Genomic DNA, 11720 nt, shown 5'->3' on the forward strand with positions numbered 1-11720 from the left:
GATTAATTAATTACAAAGCCTCTAATTAATTAGATTAACATATACATAAAAGCCCTTGTTAAGATGCAGTGTCTACCAAGACTCAAGTTGAAAAGCTAATATTGTCAAGTCATCAGCACGAAAGTACCTTTAGAGTTTCAAAAACAGACCATAAGTCATCCTTCTAGCTGGCTTTAACAGATATGATACCGAAATGCTTGCAGTTTTATAAAGCATTTTAAAAAGACAGTGATTTCTTAAGGCATCACACTGGACTGTTTCTGTGAGGGTGACTAGTTTTGGCATAAAACCAGCCTTCCACTCCGAGTGTGGTCTATTCATCTCTGATGAACTAGACATGTCCCCGTGTCTGCTGGTAAAGAGACATCTTTCTACCACCATCTATCAGTCTAATGGATATTACTGACACCAAGACAAGAGACAGAGAGAGAGAGAGAGAGAGAGAGAGAGAGAGAAAGAGAGAGAGAGAAAGAGACATCTTTGCAGGATACCACCACACTTCATTCGCTGTGAATCCCAGCGGTGTGAACAAATCCCGCACCAGATAATTTCATGATTACCTTTTTCTTCAAAAGAAGTCGATGGCTGTGAAGAGCTTAAAGAGCTGCAAATGTTTACAGAATCAATGAAGGTGAACTCAGACTGAGACATAGACAGGTAGAACCACAAGAGATCCTCATTTGCAGTAAGATGCCTCAAAGATCACACAGAATAAGACATATTTCCCTACCCACCTCCCTTCCCTCCCATCTCCCACGTCCTCCTTTTCATTCTCAGGCCACGATGACAAAGGATAGTACTCTAATGATGCTGCATCTGCCACAATATTAATGAAATCCCCTGGGGTTTGTTCACTGGCCAATCAGCATTATTTATTGGTGCACCATTTATCCCAGCTCCATCCCAGACAATGGAGAGTCAGTGAAGGGCAAGGGGCATCGGATGAACTTGATGCTGACCAGTTTGCTGTTTGGAGGGGAGTGAGCTATCAATGGTCCCAGGTCTAAAGGCCACTGTGCTATTAGACAGGACGATGCTGTCGCTAGTTTTCCTCCCACAAGAAATGGACAGAGAAGGACTGTGGGTGGATGGAGACTGGGGGTCAGACACTGAGGGGGCTGAAGACAGAAGAGCTCTGTGGCACTCAGACGTGATTAAATATAGTAAAACAGGAACATCATGACAGTATGGACACAGTCAGACAGCTGTCAGCCTGTCTCTTCCTCTGCCATGTCTGAAGAAACGAAGCAATAAGACTTGAATCAACAAAGAAGTGATTGCTAGTCCACCCTTGTGAAGTCACATACTCTCTTTTGCATGCAAATTAATTGTGTGTTTATCTATGGCGAGTTCATTTTTAAGAAGACTCATTTATGGTGTTTTGACTTTGTATACAGTAAATGCTCTTAGTACTGAATCGTGAAAGTGAAAAGCTACTGTTGAGTAAAAAAACTAAAATACAAAAGATATTTATTTAGAAGCAAGTTTTAAATTGTACAAACTAGGGTTTGCATTATGAATACATTTGTTTTGCATTAAATAACTCCCAGTTCATCGTGAGTGATTCACTGAATAAGTGAATCAAATTCAAATTGTTAATTCACAAGTGAGTTAATAAATCTTATTGACTGTTTAAAAAAGAAATGGTTCGAAAGATTAATTTCTTCTAAAATTGGCTTCTGTACAACTTTTATGTCATTTGGAAATTGTTTCCAAATTTACTGTGGGTTTTTTTTTGGTCTAACTTTGCCACCATTTTGATTTTAATGGCTGTCTGGAACCCTATAACATTTATGCAACAGAGAAGAAATAATTTCCCGGCTACTCAGTGTTTTTTATTATTATTATTATTATTATTATTATTATTATTATTATTATTATTATTATTATTATTATTATTGGTGATACAAACGTACTATGGTTGCAAAAATACAAAGGGACACAACATGGGAGGGGGGCTGAATCCAACTAATTCTAGAAACAGACTAAATATGGTAAAATAGAAACAGAGTGTCAGAATATTTTACCTATAGGCACAGACATGAATCTTCACTGTTTCATTTAATCACCAATATTTGAAGAAAATGAAAATAACACTTGAAATGAACGGAGCAGTGATTGCTGGTCCACATTTGAGAAGACTCACATAGTCTCCGGCATACAAATGTACTTTATCACTGTCACCAGGGAGAAAGCTTTTAAATGACAAGACACTTAATGAACAGATGACAGCTATTCAAAAAGAAAATGCATAAATACTACATAAACATACAAACACACACACATACTGACACTGGAATATCTGATACGGCTCCATGGTCCCTTACTGATTGCTTTGGAAATGTAGGCAGTAGTGGACAAGTGGCTTTTTAAAAGCTTCAAGGTTCTTTGTTCTTTATCTTATCAAAAGAACAGTGCTAAGCTATACCAACCAATCTGTTTCATCATGAACCACATCTCATCAGCACCATGGAAACCAATTGAAACTATTTAAACAACACTTTCAGTGGATAGGATGACATATTTTCCAGAGCTTTCAGTGTCTTCTTCATGGTATAGTGAAGATGTTTCTTCATATCAGTCCCAATCATGCAACCAACCTTTGTATTGTATTGTATTTTTTATGGTGATGCACTCATCCAGAATGGGCAAAAGAGTAAAGAGTTTCATTACAGTGTGACATCGAAGAATAAGAGAACTAAAGTACATTTTAAAATCAGATTTGAAAAAGGACAATGTCAAAAGTCTATAATTTGACATTTTCTCAGGACTTTCATCAAGATTACTTTTCTAGCATTTAGTTTGGACCTTGATTGACCTTGTAGGATGATTTGTACTATTTATATGTGCATTTAACGTGGGCATATAACAGGTTAGTATGTGCTTTGCCTAAAGAGAACAGAATAAATGCATTCAAAATAGCACCCACCATGGCAGCTACATTTGTTTGTTTACCACGTGTTATTGTCAGACATTACTGTCTATTTACAGAATTAAATAGTGTCACCAAAATTCTGCAGTATTCCGGTAGCATGAACAAAGCAATGAGGGAAAGATTTGCAGCTCATTACTGAAAGTTTGACTTAATTGAATGTGGCTTCTTCAGAAAGTGGTAAAGCCGCTCTTGTTTATCGATGTATCCCCTAAAAAAGCACAAGGAATCTCAACAAAATGGGATATGGCTCTGTAATTGCAGAATTACATAGTTTATGATTATTGTCTTGACTACCTATGAGTTTGTATTATACACTAAAGATGTTAAATGTTTTATGAATTAAATGAAAATGAGGAAAACTTCCTTGTGATTATATCAGTTTTTATAATTTGCTTGAACAGATTTGTTTCGGTCTTAATGTATGAACTTAAATTCATATCAACGAGATGCAGTGAAAAATAAAAAATAATTCAAATTGTGGCATCAGACCACATGGACATACTCTTGTAACTAAATATTAATTATTAAACACACACACACACACACACACACAGACACACACACACTTACATATTCCCAAACTAAAGTGTGACCCTGATGAATAACAGTTTTGTTTTTTTTGTTTTGTTTTTTCCTGTAATACAACCAGAAATAAAACAATAAAAAACATATTTTAATTTGGAGTACTAACTTCAATTAACTTCATTAAAATAATTCTCAAATCAATTAAAAAAAAAATCACATAGTCCCACCACAAATGCATTAAGCACAGTTCCATTGTACAAATTTAATGAAATTATATTAAGTTCAAGAATCATGTTTAATTTGCCCATTTTAACAGCAGTAATATTCATTTTTATTGCTGTAAAACGCACCAAAAATGGTTCTTACTGAAAAATCCATCACAAACAGAAACAATAGCAATGTTCAATGGTGTTTCTGCCAATGTCACTCAGTCACACTATTTTTTTCTGTAATGGCACACTAGTGACCACCTTCCTCACTCCCTCTTTCGCTCTCTTTGCCTTCTGGCAGAGATCACACCCTCAGTAATGAAAAACTCTGAATCTACCAGAGTAGAGAGAATGGGATAAAATCTTTGCATTTACTTGATACAACCCCAGGCATCCCTCAAGCAGAAAAGCAATAGTTCTGGCCTGCCATCAGAAACAAGGAGAAATAAAATCATATTTCCCTCTGGCAAATTCAAATACAGTATTGCATGGAACAAATTAACAAACTTAGCTTCTGCATGCAATATGCCAGACATCCTAATGACTAACTAGGTATGGATTCCCTCACCACAAAGACCCTGGGCATTAATCTGGAATGATTTTAACACACAGATCTAATTGGGAAGGAGGGCTGCTTTGTTTATTAAAATGAAGCTGGAGGCCAGCACAACCTATTTTTTGTACATTTCAGCACTTAAGTTACTCTCAGCACATACAAACACTTTCCTAAAAGAGGTAAAAACAGGTATTTTTTGATTAGCCTCTATTTTGGGCTTGCAAAGTAAGAAAAGTTAACGCATAAAGCACACTCAGAACGTTTAAATTTCCTGAGTTTCCCAGCTGCAGCATTTACGTTAGCCTGAGTTCGCTCAAGCAGCACTGAGCACTCTGGTTCTTCATTGCAGCATTCATATTTGCACTCTTGATCAGTATATAAAAAGCTTCCAGCATAAATCTAAAGACATGGCAAAGGACTGTAATACAATTTTAAAGTGCAGCTGATTATAGGGCAAGGTGTTTTTTTTTTCTTTTTCTTTCACTTGGATGTTATAAGTTGCACTGACTGCCGCCTTCATTTCATTTGCAAAGCAATTTTCTTTAATACTATTTTAAAGTGGGGCGTGATTCTTTACTATACCAACAGTGTGCGTGTGTGTGTCTAGAATTATTTGATGATTAGGAGCCCTATTTAAACATTGAAATACATATAAATATTAGAATTTACAGAAAAATTAAAAATATAAATATTTTGACAAAATTGGGGAATATTAACATAATGCACTTTTTAGTTTAATAATCAAATTTAAGCTAATTAGTAACATCGATCATGTTAAATGCTTAACATTTAACACAATGTTATATTTTGCAAGGAGAACGACACACATGGTTAATTCAACAAATCTCTGTCTGTCTTTTCACTTGGTCATCAGTGCTTCTCAGTGAGCAGCAAAAGTATCCCTCATCAGATCTGGCCTTGGCCTGCTGAGAAGCTGGTCTGACAGAAATGAATTCCTTTTCATTTGCTCTTTTCTGCTGACATGGGAGAAGACAGTGGCATCAATCAATTGACAAAAGATCTGGACGTCATTCAGCCTCCATTTCAAGGCTTTAGCATCACAATTATTTACTGAAATAAAATAACATCAGATATGTGATGAAATGCCATGGTATTTGTGTCTATGGAGCTCACACAAAGAGATGTACACAGCGCTACTGAGTTCGGCCCACCAGCTGAAGTGTCCCTTGTGTCACTGAGATGAAACTCACACAGGTATCTGCCCTGTTGCCTAGAGCCTCAGAAGCTGGATCACAGTCATTCTGAGAGATTTTCTCCATATCTGGAATAGGGTATACAGGGGGTGACACATCCCATCAGAATGAGGTGAAGAGAGTAAGTCCAAATTTGAAGTAGAAGACAATGTGTTAAAGATGTAGCAGAGTGTGAGAGTATGCATACAGGATGTACCTAAGGTGTTAAACTCCCTACAGCTCTTCACTGGCCTCTAATTGCTTCACACACTGAACTCGTTTCTGTCAGAGCTAATTACATAGTCTGCCGAAGCCTATTAACAAAGATTCATTCATTCTATTAGGCCTGATTAACTAAGGCTGTTCACCATCATACATTTTAGATTGGACTTTTCAATCAGTACATCACCGATAAATCAATAAGATTCCATGCAGGGACTGGAGGAAAGAAAGTTCCCAAATAAGACACTCTTTAATATCTCAAATGCATCGCCTAAAGAGCATATTGATATTTTCTCCGATTTTGAGAAAGAAAAAACAAAAACTCACAAGTGGCCACGTGTAATCTCACAAGTGGCTCTTCTAGAACAAGAAAAGGTTAACAAGGCAAAGAGAAGAAAACAAGAAAAAGACTATAAGACTAGAGCGGAGTTTCGATATAAATGTCCAGATTTGAATTCATTCCAGATTCTGAGTAAAACTTACTATAATATCTTTTTATTATATGTTTAATAGTAGCTACATGCATTTTCAACTGTAAATTATAAAACAGACATAATATTCAATACAACAACAAAAAAAGTCTGTAGTAAATCTAAATAGCATTTCTTGTCTTTCTGAATGAATTATTCAAATGACCTGCTCAAGAGAGTGATTTTAGTTATTCCTTCCTGAATCAGACTGTGCTGTGTTACTGCAATAGTTCTTTGGCTTTAAGAATAAATGTTGAGATTATTCAAATGAAGATCATGCAATGGATATTTTTACCCTCTGGGGTGGTAATAGATATAACCGTCTCAGAGTATTCCTTCATAAAATAATATATTTTTACTTGCTCTTGCACAGCAGCCTGACGTGATATCTGTTTTTGTGTAATAAAATAGGACCAGAGGTCCACAGAGGAAGCTTAAAAAGCCATGCTTCACTTACTTCTGTGAGCTGTCACTCAGAGCAGGAGTTTATGAGTCAGAGTTCAGCCCTCCTCTCACTTGATGTGAAAAATGTGAGGGTAGAAATGCAGCGACAACCTATTCATTTACCAAAGATGAATCACAGTACCGGTAGGAAGAAAACAAATCTGAGGTCTGAAGTGGAATAAGTTAGGATTGAAATTCGAAGAGGCCTACGGACATCCCTGAATAAAATGTTGACCCTGGTGGAAAATGATCATTTCTACAGATTGTAGCACAGGTTCTCACGGTGGCCGCAGGCCTTCGCAACAATCCCAGATGATGCTGATCCTGAACTGTACTGAAGGCCACAAATCCCTGTGAGCAGCCCTGGGGAAATGAAGCACCCGCTGAGAAAAAGTGGATCGCAGGTCACATGTGCTTCCCTGGGTGCCATCGCCCACATCCTCCAAGAATAGCGCGACCTCAGAACACCCTTATTCTCCTCGATATCAGACACTGAATCTTTCATGATTGGCTTCATTTCAGCCATCAAGTGTCAGGAGCTCTCCAAATATGATATGATAGCAGCAATGAAAAAGATCAAGAGGTCTGGGAGGAGAGTAAATCCTTCCTCATTGAAAAGAGGAGGCAAAATGATCCCTGACTAAGAGTAACCTGATCTTCACATCACTTCAGGGAGTTTAAATTCATCTGCTACCTCATTTAATGTGCTAAGCAAATTCATCAGAAATATTAAAGGGCAACCTGAGAAATAAAAACAGCTGTTACTTTGATAATGTGGGCGTTTGGTGTCTCTCTATAAATATCTGACTTAATAAACATGGAAGATCACATGGTGGAATAAGCAAATGCATTTAAGGGATGTTTCCTTAAACTTGTTCTATTTCTACCGTCTCATTTAGCCTCCAGGAATTAAATGCTGGTGAATTACACATGGCTTCACATTCAAAAAGCTCAGAGAGAACATTTCATTCATCTTTGTAATGGTATGCAGCTGCTCGAGGTTAGCGGTGGGCTTCAGGTTGGAGCTCCAGCCCCCTCAAGGCCATCTTGGTAGGGTGGCATACTGATTTCAGCAGATGCCCAATGGGAGTTCAGCTCTGGGCATCAACACTAACATCCTGCTCCAGGCAACTCCATGGCCACCAAAGACTGTTTGACTAAATGCAGTAATAAAATCATAATGTGATAATAATGAGCTCATCACTTATAAATCAAATGCACTTTTCCATGTTGTTGCTTTGGTGAAAGTTGTGTTGAGACCAGCTTTTGATTATTAAAATAAGATTTTCTTCAGAAAGGCAATAGTGAAAATGAAACTGATTTCTTATACGTGGCTAAAAAGTATGCAAAAGACTGCTACTTCAGTATATGTTTTTATGAAACTGCTCTCAGAAAACTTCTGATTGATCAACTGCAACATTTTGTAGGCAAATATATCAGAGTTTATTAAGCAATTAAATGCAATGAATGGAAAACACAAAAGTTTTTAATTAATATTATTATTATTATTATTAATAATAATGTTAAATATTATTGTTATTATTATTATTATAAATATAATTAATTAACTATAAATATAATTAGTCTTGACAAAATCAATTAAAAATACATTAAAAGTTTTAAACAAAACAAACAAATAAATCAATTCAATATTTAGAATTATAATTAATGTAAACAAAAAGCACAATAAGGAAATGTATTATTTAAATGTGTTTTGTTAATAAATTGTTATGAGATCATGTAAAACCATGATCTGCACTCAAGAAAAAAAGTCTTCTTTTAGTCTTCATTTTGACACTTTATGTCAGTTATAATTATTTTATTCAAATTACTTTATCACCCAATCGCTTTTATTTATTTATTAATTTATTTTTAATTATACCACTTGAAATTCCTCACAGTTTTTTATTATTATTACATAACTTTGTTGAAGACGAACAGAAAAACCTGTCAGAAATAATGAATGTACATGGCCTGAAATGTGAAAAGCATTACAACAATTTGTTTAATTAATGTCCTATTAGACCAAAGAATAAGTCCATGACATGCTCAATTGAAAATCTGTGAATAATGAGCACAGCAACAAAAGATGAAACTCAAAATAACGCAGATCCTCAACACATGCAAATGTAAACTCATGCATGCCTTGCTCTCTTGATCTGCGCACCTTCACTGTAGGTGAAGGATGTGACCTGTTGTGTCTCTCACCTGTCAAACACCATGGAAACACAACAACACATGCAAACTAGACTGATACCTGATCCCTTTGATGGCTCAGTCTGACAGCGGATCCATTACCGTCTCATGTAGAGAGATGAAAAAATACTACTATAATACTATAATAATAAGGCTTATTCTTTACCATTTATAAGTGAGTCACAGCAGAAGATCAAAGGATGGACATGCCACTAACTATAAGAGATCTTCTTGTATAGTTGGCACTTACTCACAGTGGGATATTTTTGACTATTTTTGAAAATATAATGTGAATAAGCCCTATTGAAAGACATTTCAATGTCTACCATCCGAGTACTCCGCATGTACCAATAAAGCAAACAAATAAAAGACAATCAAATTGTTTTCTTTTGACTATTACTACCATAATGGAAAACTATTTTTCAGGCTGCCATTTGAGCATTTCCAGCATTTCATAGCATCTTGCTATCATTTCTAACTTTATTTAATGGTATTTAATGGTAATCATTGCTCCTGAGGAAACATACCATATTATAATCTTACTATTAATCTTAATGTTATTAAATCACAGACACATCTCTATGCACAAAATATTTAGATAATCAACACTTGAATAAATCCCCAAATATTCTTCAATTAACGAATGAATTCATCATTTAAATAGCTTTCAATTTTCATGGTAAGGAAACGCATCAAGAAACTCACTCAATCAAAATAGGACATAGCTCTGAAAACTTAATTTGTGTGTTATTGGAATTCGAGAGGTGTATTTTCCACAACTCCGGAGACAAAGATGCCTATACTAAAGTACAAGTTTTCACTATCCGGACCCTGTTAGGGAGACAAACACTCAACAATAGCTTGTTGTTTAATCGTGTAATTTAATTTAACAGTAAGTAAAGAAAGTGCAGAGTAAATGGTGTAGATATGCATGGGAAAGCACAGAACAGAACAGAAAAGAATTTGAGGTCAGTGGGCATTGATTCAACAATGATAACATATTCTATTAAGATAATATGCAAGGATTGTGAGTAACAAACACTGGTTTACAATAAACCTATTGTCATACTTGGCATTGACAATACAATCATAGTTGCTACTTAATTTTGTGTTTTTGTATTCATAATTCAATTCTCATTTCATCTATGGTTATTGTTTTGGAGTTTTGTTGTGAATTTGTAGAGTTTTTGCAGATACTCAAGCTATGTTGAGACACTAAAATAAACAGGAAAATGGAAATAAATAAATAAATACTAAATCTGAACAACAAGAACAAAATTAAAAAAAAGGATAAAACCCAAATAGTAATATTGAAAAAAAAGCAAAATTACAGAAAAATTAAACAAATGAAAATAAAACAGAAAATAGAAAAATAAAAGCCAATTAAAAAAACACTATACTATAAGAGTAATTTTTATTTATTTTTCTTCCATATAATGAAGAGCAATTCAGTGGTTGAAAGAAGAAAAATGGCACATGACATTTGTTTAAAGAACATCCAATTCTATTTCTCCAAAGATTATAATCATTGCATTTATCTCTAATACTCGATTAAGTTTTGTTCAAGATCATCAAATGATCAGATGTTGCGGTGCCTTGAAAGTTTTCTTTAGGAAGTATGTTCAAGCATAAACACAGCCCGTTACGGCACTGACTGACAGGGTGGCAAAGCAGCTGCCTTCTTTTTCGGATGCACCCATAGAAAAGTGACCCACTAAGGAGGAACTAAATACAGTCATGGACGAGTGGATAAGAAGGATTTACAGATGGTCTTTGCACACAAACATCCACACACACTTACACAAACAAACACCACCAACCATATTCACGAACCAGCTGCAATCGCTGCTTCCAATCCAACATCAGTGGAAGAGAAGGCCGTAGACAGCTGTGAGATAAAGTATCAGAACACAGCCTAACAGCCCTCTCTCTGCCCTGACAACAGCTAGTGACAGGCAGACGGGACGCAGAGAGGGAGACATATGCTCGATGGTGTATAACGCTGCTCTGACATCCACTTAAATCTGCTCCGTGTTAGCGTCTGATTAGCAAAAACATGTCTATTTCAGGATGAGAATAATTCCCACTGATGAGACTCAGCTACCAGGCTCAAACGCTCGCAGACTTTGTCATAAGCAGCTCTCGAGCAAAGGCCTTTTTGGCAGCCATGGGTTGAAAGGGTTGTCTAGACTAATCCGCAGATTCTACATCTGAAATCATCAGCCATTTGCTGTTTGCTGTTTGGGATTCAATGGAGTTTAGATTCCTTTCTCGCAGGGGCGTAACTTCCTGACGAGACATATCTCTGAAGCCTGTGCCTATCTTTACAAAGCAGCTTTTGATGCAGACTTTTTGTACCCCGGCTTGTATCTCTTTCACAAATGAGCATTTTATTGTTGAATCCATACAAGATACTTCCCTGAAGCTATGGTTTCTTTTTTCGAAGTTGAACTTCAGTATGCTCAAAAATATTCTTCAGTCAATTAGCTGCTCGCTAATGGACGTTTTTCTGTGCTGCGACACTCTGCACAAAGAACACTACTGAGCCGGGTTTCGTAACGTGTTGTTTGTTAAAAATGACCAAATGCATAGAAACCTTGTTCCAGTGAACACATTTAGCTCTTTCGACTGCCTAACAGGGGCATACAATCAAGCACACCGGCATGCAATCTCCTTAGGCAAACATTTACTGTAGAATAGCATCTTTTTTTCTATTCCAGCATGATAAGCCTTTGTGAACAAAGTGAGAACCATATAGAAACACAAGGTCTGTAGCAGCTGAAATAGAAGAATTTACTAATGCATAGCTTGTGACATTTACAAATCTTTTTAAATCCATTATAATATAAATATGTTTTGCATCATAAATGAATCCTTATTCAACAATAATATATTACATCGATTAATTTCAAGTAAGCATTCAAGTTCAAGTAAATTATGTTGTTTCAAATTTTCTATCAAAGTATTCTG

Source organism: Carassius auratus, unplaced genomic scaffold (genome assembly GCF_003368295.1).
Source record: "Carassius auratus strain Wakin unplaced genomic scaffold, ASM336829v1 scaf_tig00015289, whole genome shotgun sequence".
Classification (NCBI taxonomy): domain Eukaryota; kingdom Metazoa; phylum Chordata; class Actinopteri; order Cypriniformes; family Cyprinidae; genus Carassius; species Carassius auratus.